A 14,210-nucleotide genomic window follows, 5' to 3' on the forward strand; every position below is an offset into this window, starting at 1 on the left:
TTCGCCACGTAGCTATTTATGTTTAGGAATGGGAATGTACGCAAATTCAATCATATATCTGTTATTGGATCATGCCCAGATTCATTCCTAATAAAATCAAAATCAATCGGAATGGCATCACGAATCTCTAATAAACAAAATTATTTGCATTCCGAAGCTAATCAGGGAAATTGTTAAGATCAGCTTAGTAAACGCCAATAAGTTCCAAGGGCACGAAAGTAGAGTATTAGTAACGCTATTCACTATTCAGTTCAGTTGAACTTGACCGGTGACGTCAACAGTTATGCTAAATACCAAGCTGTACAGCGAGCTGCTTAAGTACACCTTTGCAGTTGTGATTGAAGTTGAGATTAGAGTTCCAGACAGCTAAATATCAATTCCCTTTCGCTAGCTTTGAGATTCGCGTTGCAAGAGCCCATTGCCGTTCTTTTAATATCATTCTACTACCCTATGTATGAAGTCAGGAAATATGACTTGCAGTTTATACCACAGACACGTGTTCTTGTAATCTAATTTCGTACGTGATCACCGGTGACCGGTGGTCGCGAGTGTAACTTTAGCGTAAGCACTCATTGCCCTTCGTAAGCTTTAAAATCAGTCGAGGTAAAGCTGGTAAAGATATGTTCCCGTACCTAATCTAGACTCGTACGTGACCATTAGTGATCGCGAGGTGTGTGAGTTGTGTAGCTTAGGAACCACCTATTTCCATTCGCAAGTTTCAAGATCACAGGGTAGTCGTTAATGAGATGTGCTCGTAACTCTTTAAAGAAGTACGTGAATGGTAATCGCGAGGTGTGTAACTAACGTAAGCACCCATTGCCCTTCGCAATTATCAAGATCAGTCGGGGTAATATACATATGTTCTCATAATCTAGACTCGTACGTAGGAACCTCCCATTGCCATTCGTAAGTTTCAAGATCACAGGGTAGACAACGAGATGTTCTCGTAACTCGTAAAGGAGTACGTGAGCGGTGGTCGTGAGGTGTGAAGGCTGCGTTACGTCACCGTTCCGCGGCGCGCCCGCGACGCTCTGATTGCTTATCGCCGTCCCTGTCGCTTCTACACTTCAAGAGTGTTGCTACAGCTATTGGTTTTCAAATTATTTGAGGATTGGTGGCTTCTGGTGACTGATGTGAAGGCGGTGTTGTCTGAGAACTACGTCTACTATGGCGACCTTTTAGTTCTTCCCTTTTTAACCCTTTGAACGCCACGTCTATAGTGCGCGGCGCATCATCGTGAACCTTGTTGGAATTCACAAAGGTTGATTATTGGGCTGTAGCCGCGCGGGTCACCTGGGCTATAACCGCGAAAATCGAAGTTCGTCAATGGCGGGCATTTTTCTCTGTCCCTCTAATTACGTCTTAGTAAGAGTAAAAGAGAAAGAACCCCGCAATTTGCGAATTTCGGTTTTCGCGGTAGGCCCCCTGACGTCTTTGTCGGAAACGTTTTTGTGGCATTAAGTAAAAGAGCAAGCAGACCTAGTAGCAGACCTAGAACAAGTCGGTTCTGTGCAAGTCGGCAAGTGGAATTGCAAATGCATCAAATGTGTAATAAACTCGACGAGTATATACCTCAATACTAGTAAATCTAATTCCAATAATCCAGCAGAATATAATTTACTCAAAAGATTCCCAATCTAACAGGCAACAGCGAAGACATACACAACAAGGTTGTACAACTTCAGTTCAACTGAATCTTTGATTTCATATCGCAATTTAGTGTTTAAAATAACTGTTTCGAGAGGGAATTCGTACAAATGATCTTGGAATTAATTTTGAGAGTACGTAAGCATGGCTGGATTTCAATGGCTTTCGAAGGTTAAGGGGGACCGCGAAATTAAAGCGGGCCTATAGAAATCTCCCTGTGGACACACGTGAATAATTCCAAGGATTAGATGTCTTTAAAGATTTGTTGGTACGTGGAGCGCATTATTAGTAATGCTTTTGAGCAGGTTGTTGGGTTGCGCCATACATAATGTTAAGACTTGCATAAACATGTCACGCTGTCTTGTTGGCCATGTCGATCACTGATCAATCTTATTGTTGGGATTATGAATACATAACTACCTACAATATGTGGCGACATTGGTGACTGGTGATTGTGATTATATGTACAGTCAGCGTCAAATACTTTGTAGCAGTCAAAGTGGCCAAATAGTTCGGTACACCATACTAAATATATGGTGTACCGAACTATTTGACTACTTTGGTTGTTACAAAGTATTTGACGCTGACTGTACTTCAGAAAAAGAGTAGAAATAAGCAATAGGAATACGAGTGTGCCATTTTCTACCATTTGGCGTTGAAGGTCCATGTCCCAGCGCGCACAAGTTTTTTGCACAAATCGCAAAGCGTCTAGTTGACGTTATTGCTGACCGAAGAGCTGGCGGCTTCCATACAACGAGGAAATGCCACCAGCATCCTTGGCAAGTACAAATAGTACAATGCCTCAAGGGCCTATTTTAGAATGAAGCTAGTTATTAATTTAGTTTAGTATTTGTTGTACAGCACATAGCTAAAAGTTAGCATTTGATCTGTATACATAGGAAGATTAGGTATGTATATACCTATTATTTTTTGAGCAAACACAAGAGCCTCAGTTACGCCTCAAAAGAACAGCATACCACGGTTTTCAGATTGGAACTCACCTTACGGTAACCGTAGCATCGAAGAGGTTTATTTTGCTTTTAATTTAGATAAGGATGCCAACATGCTTTGCCGAAGTAGCTAAGAGCAAGAATTGCTAAATTTACTATCTGAAGATCATTGCTGCGGGGAAAGGTCTCACGTTGCAGAAAGGAAACCAACACGAAACTTCATCGCTCAAGCCCTTGATCCTCCCAAATATAGCGCCAAAACATTACGATCAATTCTGGCTGGAAAGGCCTCAAGTCGCCAAGTTTAAATGGCAGGCTTAGTGCGGATTAGCGTGTCCGAGGCCGCATTGCCGTGGTTGGGTAACGTGACGCGTCGAGCTTGCGTCACGACGTCATACAGTTGCAAGGGCATTGGTGCATGCCCTGCTGCGTTCCCACTGCCCCGGCAGACCAAGGATCAAAACCAGTTTAACTAGGGCCATAAGATCGGTTGCAACGGAGTGTGCACTGGTTTACTGGTTTCGCCTGAGCACTTTGTAAGCCATAGCAATAATAATGCTAAGATGTTATTAACCATCGCTCACGGACCGCAGGCGAAGAATTGCTTATGGCAGAGTTGTTACGAATCACGCCACATCTAAGGTCAATGTGGATCTATCAGGTAAGACCGTCTACCAGCTCTTTCTTCACTTCTAACTCTTGCGTTTGTACATACTCCAATTATAGAAGGTCGGTAGCAGAAGGAGCGAAGCACTTCCTTTCTGACTGTGTCTGAACGACATATACGTATGTACACTCTCTTCCCAACCAAAACTTTTACATCTTCCTTCCTTCCGAACTTCTCCAGATTGATCTTATATTGTTCGTCCGAGTTGAACACACGCCGGCACTTGGTAAGCCATACGAACAACCCGCACCGTTCGTGCCATAACCGTGTACCGTCCACATGTTTGTGGTCTTGATACCGCTGCCGTATGCTTAAATATACCATCTTCATATCCTAATCCAAATACGAGTAGCTTAGTTATTCGTGGTCTAGACGCTCTGACGTAGCTTTACTTTCCGCATCGTGCAATGAAATGATAATCGCGCTTGGCTGTAAAGGTCAAAGACGCGACAAAACGTTGTCGCCACCGAATGTGAACATTATTTATGAACCCGACTTTAAGTAGGTTTCTAAGAAGGACATTTTCATTTTAAGTCAATTCAACCTTAGTAGGGTTTTCTAAAGGTATCAAAAATGGATTTCATCTGTCTTACGAATGTAGTCCACACGAGCTGGAATATTTGCCGCATATAGAAGATCAGAAGAATATTTACAGTCATTACCGCGTTTCCGATAAAATGAGAATCTCGGTCATCACCGTGTATGCTTTGGCATGATAAGTACTGTAATAGATTTTTTTGTACTTGAATTTGAAATGACAGTGACTCTCCCCGTTTTTAGTCGGGGTTATTATTTAAGTACAGAGACGACCCGGGCTGTGTTGAGTGCGAGTGCGAGGTTATTTCATTTTATTTATTTATTTCATTAAACAATACAAGATTGTGTTTGATATTATATAACACAGAACACATAACAATAACAATAAAAGACAAAGTTTATACAGAGTTTATCAAACTACTGTTTAACAAGTACAGAAATATCCAATTCAAATAAAAAAACAGGTCACAAGTAAGAATTAACATATTAATATTCAAATTTAAGCATGCACAAATTACACTAGATTTATATAATTACTCAAATTCAATGAAACCTACAAATTTAGATAATCACTTAATATTAACATAAAATGTAAAAGTTGCTATGGCATGTCAATCATTTGCACTAGTCATAACTTCCTCTACTGAATACAAGCACTGGTTTAGAAGGATTTTTTAAAGTTTATTACCAAATATATATGAATTTGCTACAGACTTTAGGTCTAACGGCAACTTATTGAAAAGAGCTATTCCCTGATATGTTTCAGCTTGTTTCACAACTTTTAGTCGAGTTACAATAGAATTAGGCAAGTTTTTACGTCTTGTGGCCAGTCTTAGATCCCTTTCCACAGGAGATTCTATTTCATATAATTGTTAAGGGTTTAACCTTTATAAAATTTCTCCGGCGCTCGAGAGTCCCCCTAATAAAGCGACCCTTTACCTTTAGCCTCTTTGAAATATTGAATGGTTAGTCCAAGTGGCTTAGGACGGAAAAATAAATCGCCATGACCTTTGGTAGAATTATGCGAGCGGAGATGCCCAAGTATAATTTATGTAATATTCAAACCTATATAAACAACGTATTTCCCAGTAAAAATACGATAATATAACAACGAATGTCGTTTATTTTCTTTAATTATTTTAAACAAATATTTTGAATCGAGGCTTGTATTAAACTATGATGTAATAGAAACGTGTTTTTTCACGGAACTATTATATGTCAAAGTATTGTTGGAAGCAAGTCATACCTAAGAATAATTCTTTATGTCATTGTCAAAATCTTGTAGAGTGCTTGTAGATGCTCCGTTAAAATGATACGTACCAAAATATATTTTAAAAATGGTAAACATATTTTAAATGTTTGATGTATTTATATAAGTAATTCAAGAATCGAAATAGCTCTAGTGGTTCAAAATAATAACTCACACATCCGCATCACACAGCAGTACTGATAAGTGATAAGAAGTAGGTACCTATTAAATATTTTATAGCATACGAAATACAATCAAGACGTCATTTTAGATCTATTGCGTAAGATCAATCTACGAAGCGACAATAAACCCATTTCGAAATAGCAGCAGTAACCGGAGATTTTTTCTAAACCACAGAATTGGGGCAGAGACCGTGACGAAGGCAAAGATGGCCGAGATTACACGCTAACCGATTGCGTCCCACAGAATACAAGTTGACATCAGTAATCAGACAGACAGTAAGTAGACATCAGAGCTCAACGCATGTAGCTCCTCAGGCGGTTGCAGACGTACATAGGCTACGGAGACTGCACACCTAATGTGTGTATGTCACGCCTTCGCCAGAAAAAGAATGAAGGACTTTGAAGCAGGCTATCTGGAACCAAAGGATTTCAAAGCAAGGGTAGCCTTGAGCTCCATTATCTGACACATGGGGTTGGTTGAAAAAGCTCTTGAATAGGCAAAAGGTTGATCTTAAGGGGGATTGCAAAAAAGATCCTAATGGATCGAAGCAAGGGCCAAATTTTATAAGTTCTATACAAACTAGTAAATAAAATGCTAGTCTCTTAATTATTCATTTGCACATCATGTTTTACCAGATAAATCTTTTTCACCAATTCACAAGAAATGTCTGATAAAGTGAGCCCACAACACAACACCAAGCATAATTTTAATTAATTATTCATTATTCTTACTGGAAATATCCAGAAAATGCTACTGCAGCTTCCTTTGAATATACAAGCTGCATTTGATTTGTTTGTCCACCAACCACCTATGGTTTTATTGACGCGGTAATGCGATTACTTACTACAGCCTGCCTAATAGTTTTTCTGATGACTGTCCAACTGTCCATATACATATAGTCTGGCAAACACAACTCATCCCTTTCTTTTGCATGCTAGTATCGTAAGACAAAGACATTATGATTAACTCTGTCTCTATTTGAAATGAGACAGTCCAGGGCCAAACTGTAAGTACCGCTTAAATTAAATAAGACAATGGTTTGACTAATATTACGCGCTGTTTTAACACGGGTGCTGTATGCTGTCCCGTTATTCACGCGGTTACGTTCCTTTAAACCGCGTTTATCAAACTACATATGCTACCTGCATGTATGCGTAGAAAAGCGATCACGCTACGCTGCCCGAAATACGCTGGCTTCAATTTCTAAAAGCATAACTCGCGGATTTCAGTTTTGTTAAGATTCAATAACGTAGCGTTTATGTGCCAGTTATTATGCAAATATGCACTTTAATTAATGAAACTATACCGCGCATATTAATGTGTGCAAAGTAGATACCTAATTCGGAAGTAATTTGGGTGTAGAGAGAGAAATATACATAAGACTATCCCGTCCGGGCATTTTCCCCCACCGCTCATGCCTGATCCAGTTATACTAGACTCATGTTTATACCTAATTTCGGCAGACACGGCATTATTTTTGACCTAGCTGTCAAACTCAGTGTCGTTTCGTCAACTTTTGTATGTTAGTTACTTTTTGAGGTTAGTAAAAATGAATGTCTCTGATCTGATATAAATCTCACGCCTGCTCTTAAGGAAAAAACTTAAATTGCCTACGTGTTGGAATTTCAAGGGAATGTAGATTATATTTCGGGATATCATCGTTAGAATTGAACGATATTGCTTTGCCACTAAACTCAAGCGTGATATGGATGGCAATAAACATTTTTCAGTGCTGTAAAAATATGAATTAGTGCAATTGATGAAGTTCGCATACTTTCCATTGGAGTGGGTATGTTCGGTATCCAGAAGCGTGAAGCCAACTTGATAATTGTTTGCGATAAATCTGGGTATTAGGATACCTATAGGCGTTAAATAATCATTACGAGGAGAAAAATACCTGACGGTCGTTAGGAAGTGCTCCAGCTTTGTTAACGCTAGGTCACGGTTACGGACGAACCTCAAAGAAAAACTTTTTTCATCATAAAAAGTCTGAAGTTCAGTAGAATAATGTAGCATAAAAGTGGCAAGTATTTTAGTTTTCAAAATTAATATAATATCTTCAGAAAACAACAAACTTGGAAATACCGATACATCCAAGCTTCTCTGTACATCTAAACCAGCGGTGAAGCGTCTCTAGAAACCGAATCCCCTATCACCACAGGTCCCAAAAAATTCGAACGGTGTGCCAAACGCATAATTTTTAATTTCGATGCACCGTCACTGTTTTTATCGCCAAAGAGAACTCATGTTATTTTGAATTAATGCAAGTTCCAGAGGCCTTCATAGGGGAGAACGTATCTATGTCGACCTCCTATGCGTGTTGTATCAACATACGAATCGTTACGTACGTGTTTACGTTTACGGCATTTAAAGTCGGTTATATTCCCATTTCATTAGATGTGACCCGGTAACGAGCAGAAACTAATTGAAGCGATGCACCCGGCTAACGAATGCCTGGAATTATTCAAGCACGTTTACTTAGAGGATCACGGCCGTACGTGGGAGGCGGAACACATGGCGCGCATATTTGTTTTGGTGCTCGAAGAAGTGCACAATACGTTGCCTCATGCCTCTTACTGAATTATCGAAGCTTTTAATGTTATGGATCCCATGGAAGGAGGGTCGTCACCATCACATTATTTTCAAACGATGTGTATCTACAGTCCATACTATTGGACTGATCTTTAGTCCTTGTAACCCTATATTCCGCCGCAAACGTATTTGACTCCTGTATGCGTTTGTCGAAGCTGCATTAGCAATGTGACGGCATGTAACGGAATATGGCGGTAGTCGCAACTCCAACCGCAGGTGCAAGATGATCGTTCTGAGGGCGCCGGACCGCTTCTGCGATACAACATAGTACACTTCTGGGTTTGCATTGCAGCCCGTAAATTTAGGGTTCCTTTTGTAGTCTATGTTTATTATTCTACCGGCTTCTTTTCTTAACTTAACTTGTTTTCTATTCAAGTATTCATCTTGTTAATTTAACACTTGGTATTCCAAATCTATTATTTATAGGCCGTACCAAAGATCATATTCAACAAAAACACGTTCCGCTTCGACAAAAACGATCTTATACATTTTTCAACGCCCGGAGGAGAATTTTCGAGAGTTGCTTTTAAATTCCGAACGTATCTCGTAAAATCTGTAACGTACAAATGCCGGAGGGTTTCAATGTGCTTAAATCTGGATACAGGGGTGCCGTTGAAATCGCTTACCGAACGCGGGCGAGTCAAACTATCTGCGGATCCAAAATATAATTGTATTACGGATCACGAAAATATGACAATTCATAAAAGGGTTTATTTTAGTAACTTGGCGTAGTGTCTATTAACTATGGCACAGTTTAACATTTGCCCCATCTTTGGCTGAGTACGTTTTTCGTAACGGGAAAGTTAGAGAAAAGTTAAAACTGCACCATTTGCACCAATTAACGAAGAATGGCTTTGATTGACTGAATGAGAATTTGCGAGAAATGAGGTGCTGTCTTAATCCTATATCTAAAATACCTAATGACCACCGTAAGGACCACCCCACCCTAGCGCTAACGTCTTTTGAGCGTCGGCGTCTAGTCTTCAGCGCTATGGAAAATGGCGTGGCTACGCTGCGTATAGCAGCAGCCATAGAATTGACTAGACGCCGACGCTCGGGAGACGCTAGTGTGGGGTGGTCCTTAAAGTGAAACGGACGAAGAAAAAGTTACGGATCACGAAGTCACGTTATGCTGGTTCTATCATAATTCCGACTCTCCCGCGCACGCGAAGCTAGTACGAACTCACGGCCTACGGTATTCTCACCACAATTTCCGACACCCAATACCCCTTTTATTATACTGTATTTGTAACAAATACTTTTAGCCTGGGCCGCCTGGCTGGCGCCTTACCTGCTGAACAATATGGTGTTCATTGTGCTCGACGGTTTCCTGTTATTTGGAAAGCGGGATACAAAGCAAACAATTTTTTCAAGTGCCGGCACTTGTATTGTGTGGTCCATGGAAACAGTGCGCGCGTATAAAATTTGCGTGCACGCACATTCGAAAGCTCTGGTTTAAAAACTTTATCGCATCTATGCGAAGTATGCGGTAGTATTTAAATATTAGAAGAACATTTAAACGATTGGTGTAACTTTCAGAAACTATTACCTACGAAGCTTCCCATTGTTTTAATACCTAACAAAATTCTGTTGTGTTTAAAAGTCTAACCCGTATTTGATTATTGCATGGTATTTAAATACTTTCGTGCAATTGACGGTTTTGTTGCAGTATCACGACATTTTGGTTTAATTTTGAGTAGCAGATTTTGATAAACAAGCAAATAAATCAAAACATAATTACGTTTTGTCATTAAATAATCCCCCCAAATGATCGAACATGACGGCAGAGGTCGCAGAACAAGACAGAACCTTATTTATCTCACTGGCGGTTCTATATTTTTGGATATGCTTTTACAGAGTCTCGTATTTTCACTGACTTAAAAATCCCATTCAATATTTTCTACGAGTAGTGTTATCTTTGTGGGTGAAAAGACGACCAGCTTTCGTATATCTCGTTTCTAAATAGGCAGAGCAGGAGGGAGTCATATAGAAAGTTTTTGTTGGATTGCTTTGGCACTGTACCCTAGTTTACAAAGGACTCTTTTTAAGATGAATGTTGCACCGCTGAATGGTTTATAACATCGTCGATGCTTTTAACTACTATATTGAAATGTGATTAGCGATGCGTTATATTATATCATTAATTTTTATTGTACACTTTCTCATTCACATTTGTACGATTACGGCACACTGCTGCCACGTTTGTTTTAATTCAATTGCGACTACTGCTTGTAAGGTTATTTAAGTCCAATTGTCTTGAAACAATATTTTCGTTGAGACATGTAAAAGAATCTCAATGGGTTCCCCAGTTTCTAGCAGCCTGGCGGATATAATTACCAAGAGTAAAATAGCCAAATGAATCCTTAGAACTTAGAAGCATCAGTATCAGTGATTGCGCGAAAATCTGCCATAATACATGAATGTTCACGCTAAGTACATCTTCAGTAATAGGTACACCAACAGGAGCGTCAACAAAGACCAGACCGTCCAACAGGGCATCGACACAAGCTGTCGCAGAACCGAGATGAATGTGGTGCTCGCGTGACAGCGACCAAGATTAATTTTGGGTCACCGAGTAATTAAGTAAAGTGGTGACTGTGCTTTGATCGGGCTACAGCGTTAAAAGGGAGTTAATAGTTATGATGCAGGTTGGCGTTCGTCTTTTGTTCCTCCGCGTCTTCCGCTTTGTCCCCGCTGTTGCAGTTGTGTTTGGATTTTGCACCTTATTCTATTGTAATAAGCCGAAATGCGTACATATATTTGACGTTTACTGTACGCCGCGGATTCAAGTGCCGCTCTCTGCTCTTTCGGCTTTTGTTGAACGACGACAGCGACAAGCAATTCAATAGCACACAGGAGAAGGGTAATATACTGCGGGTTTATTATGGTCGCGTCTTTGTCGTTTATAGCTGTGGTTAATATATGGGTCACTCTCGCACTTGTCAAGATGAACCGTATCTTATACCCAGCGATAAAAGGGCACGTAGGAAATTAAGGAGTAAAAGCCAGTAGACTATATACCTGGAGTATATATACCTAATCGAGTCAAAACAGAATAAGGATAAGAGAATTGTATGTAACTTAAAACAATTCCATTCAATAATTCTGGTAAAGAACGTACGGTTCCAGATAATTCAATAGAACTTTCGCCATGGCATAACTGAAAGTATAACTATGTAAATCCAACATAGACGTTAGACAGCCAGCCTCTTATCAATTTACATATGTAACGACATGGCACTCTGACAATTTGCTCGACCTTGAAATAATCGGCAATGGGGGCGGAGACCCAAAATTCTCTGCACATCTTACAACTGAAAAGTCTTAAGTGTATGGGAATTTTAAAGGACGTAGTCTATTGTAGCTACTGTAGGAGTGTAGGCGTAGCGTGGGTGAGATTGAAAGCCTAGGTGAACTAATTCTCATCGCTGAACTAGCACACGTCTCACGAGCCAGTACAGCTTAGGTCTCTGAATACGCATATTTGTTATTGATGTAGGTTATTCTAACGTTGGATGATGCTTGGTAAGTGATGTGAAGAACATTAACAAACGTTTGCCAAGTTATACACTTTGAGCGAGTCTAATAAAGTACAGTTAGTACAATTAATGTTATCGAGCACTGATACGTTTATGGTTGCTTCTAGTGTTTTATTGAGGTTTTTGTGTTAGTATGTTCTCATTTATTAATAATGACTGATTTGGATTTTGCAATAAGTATATTCAGGCACTATAGCAGAAGACTTAATTTATTAGGGTATCTGAGCTATATATGTATTTATGAATGACATTTTCTTTGGTTCGCCATAGGTTACAACTTAAAACTTATGAGATATAGTATAATAATATGAGTAGTATACTTAGTTGAAGAATAAGGGTATCCGATTTTTAATTTCGAGCGCCTGATTTCGTCACTAAAAAAATCTTTGGAAAACGCCGATATCCTATTTTTAAAATACGAGTGCTAGAAATTGGGAATCTAGTGGTATGCCCCAGTCGTTTTCAATTCTATTAGTAGAATTTAAAAATTGAATGCCTAGTAGTGGAATAGAGCTTATGCGGAAAGAGAAGAGTCGTAGAATGTACGGCCTCCCTTACATTCCACGACTCTTCTCTTTCCGCACAGACTCTAGTATTGAAGGGAGCCACATAAGTGTTCGATATTCAAAAATCGGTCCCCCATGGTGACATTTGTTTACAACAGGGACCGTGCGCGTTGGAGGGTCTGCCATCTTGTGGTCTGAATCGGAACCATAAACATGCACATTTACACGCCACGTGCTTTCTTGTGCATAGTAGGTTCTGCCATCTTGTGGGCTACATCGGAACAAAAAACATCACATTTACGCCTCGCGCCAAAAATCTGACGGCTCCTGTGCTGCCTCCTACAGTTCATGCACGATGCACGCTCCCTATCACACGACTTATTATAGTCGACGAAATTGCGTCTTTGATTCTAAGTAGGTAGTTGAACAACGGGCATTTCACGGTTACATTCAATTGTGCGTTTGTCCTTTATTTTTTGTGTTTTGTGACAAAGAAACAGCTATTTCCCACGGCACTGGACCTTGATTGACTGACTAACTGTGTCTAATAAAACTACACGCCTGTCGACGGCTTACTTGTATTGGTTTAAGTCCGGAAGTAAAAAGGAAAGGTATTCATTTCGTTATTAAAATCGTAAATATTCAAAAAGTTCGACCACGCTAATGCTAATACTCGGCTCGGGTATTTTGTGATGGATGAGTACTCGGCCGAGGGCATTCTCTCGCCACTGAACTTGGTACGTGTAATCAAGGTATAAGTTGCAGGTACTTCACATAAAATAGGCAGTCGATTACTAAATCGAAACTAATCTTCAGACTCTAAGTAGTTCTAAGCCAATATACCAAAGAGGAATAATTATCAGGGGCCTAGCCGAGATTCAATCGTACATCGACCAACCAATGCCAAACGAAAAGATACAATGTGTCGGGATGACAGAAGCTACGAAAAGTCACGTGGCCATGCATTATTAAGTTTCGATTAGCTTTCTATCGATTGTCATCTTGACTAAGCCCTTTGAAGCGCTCGTAGCCTTATCCAACAATTTACGCACTGCTAGCTGCAAAAACCTTCTTGCTAGATTTGATCGTGTTTGTCTATGAAAATAATCGTGATACTTTCAAGCTCGAAAACTTTAAACACTGAAGTTGTTTGCTCGCTTCAAAAAGTCACTTCCTACCTAAATACGGTTGCTTCCATAACATAACTATCACAGCTCTTTCTCCAAGCAACACTACTCAGCCCAGAAAGAGCCAATGATGATCGTCATTCAATAAATTACAGCTATACTCATCGAAAGGCCGGTTGTAGGTAATTATTATAAGCATTATAACTTTAGTGTATCGGCCGGCACTTATAATCCAATAATGGGTATTGAAAAAACCGATAGTATCATTAGGTTGTACTCAATCTAAAAGCTCTTGTGAATGACTTACATAATTATACAAAATAGAATACACTTAGATCATGAAGAGTAATTTTAGTGTAACATACGGTTTCAGAGATACGCCCTTTTTAGTTTTATACAATTAAGTAGATTTGGTTCAACACCCAATTATGTCACTAATTACTTAGAGCACACATCCTACATTGGCGTAAACGTTGACGAGGATTTGCGACGCTTTGGCATTCAGTTACGGGACAGCTATTCCTAACGAGCGCAGACAAGCGTTTACGTAAGTTTCAAGAGAACCACTAAAATTGAGTTCTCTAATTCTGATCTCTTGTCAAAAAGACCCTCCTAAGTTCTTAATCCATGACATAGATAATGTCACACAAAAAAACATCTTTCATGCATTTTCAGAATTAGAAAATTTACAAGAGTAACCGTTCGTAATTACAACTTGTGGAATGCTCACAAAATACCAAGATGCTAAAATGTCATAAATGTCATAATTCTATGTGTTGCATTCGATCGGAGTAATAAAATAAGGTTTATACATAGAGCTACTCCAAAAAGTTCTTAAATCCTTTAAAAATGGAACTTTAGCCTTTTTTATTCTTTACAATCCGCAGCAATTAGGCCGAATTTCACAAGCTCCAGCTTATAAAACAAACGAAATTTTGTATAAAAAACTTAAATTCGTTGTATTTTTTAACTATGATATTGGTATCTGAAGCTACATAAACTAATTACAGGCATGGATATACCTTATCCTATTGTAAGTACAAAGATTCAGAGCAATCTAGCTAGTTGTTTTAAAATGAGAGCCTAACTACGTTTGTATGGAGAACCGAGCTTGCTGTGGACTATCTGTTGTCTGCCTCTACTTTTAATCAATTGTTTCTTTTCTTTTCTTGTATCTTTTTACTGAGGTGTGCCAATAACGAGTATTCTATCT

General features: G+C 39.4%; 1 protein-coding gene across 1 annotated transcript in view; it reads right to left on the bottom strand.

Annotated features, from left to right (window-relative positions):
• The window catches only part of LOC133528082 (protein pellino), an 89,842-nt gene that overhangs the window by 8,888 nt on the left and 66,744 nt on the right, over nt 1–14,210 (bottom strand). The window lies entirely within an intron of this gene.

The sequence above is a fragment of the Cydia pomonella genome, chromosome 19 (assembly GCF_033807575.1).
Source record: "Cydia pomonella isolate Wapato2018A chromosome 19, ilCydPomo1, whole genome shotgun sequence".
Lineage (NCBI taxonomy): Eukaryota > Metazoa > Arthropoda > Insecta > Lepidoptera > Tortricidae > Cydia > Cydia pomonella.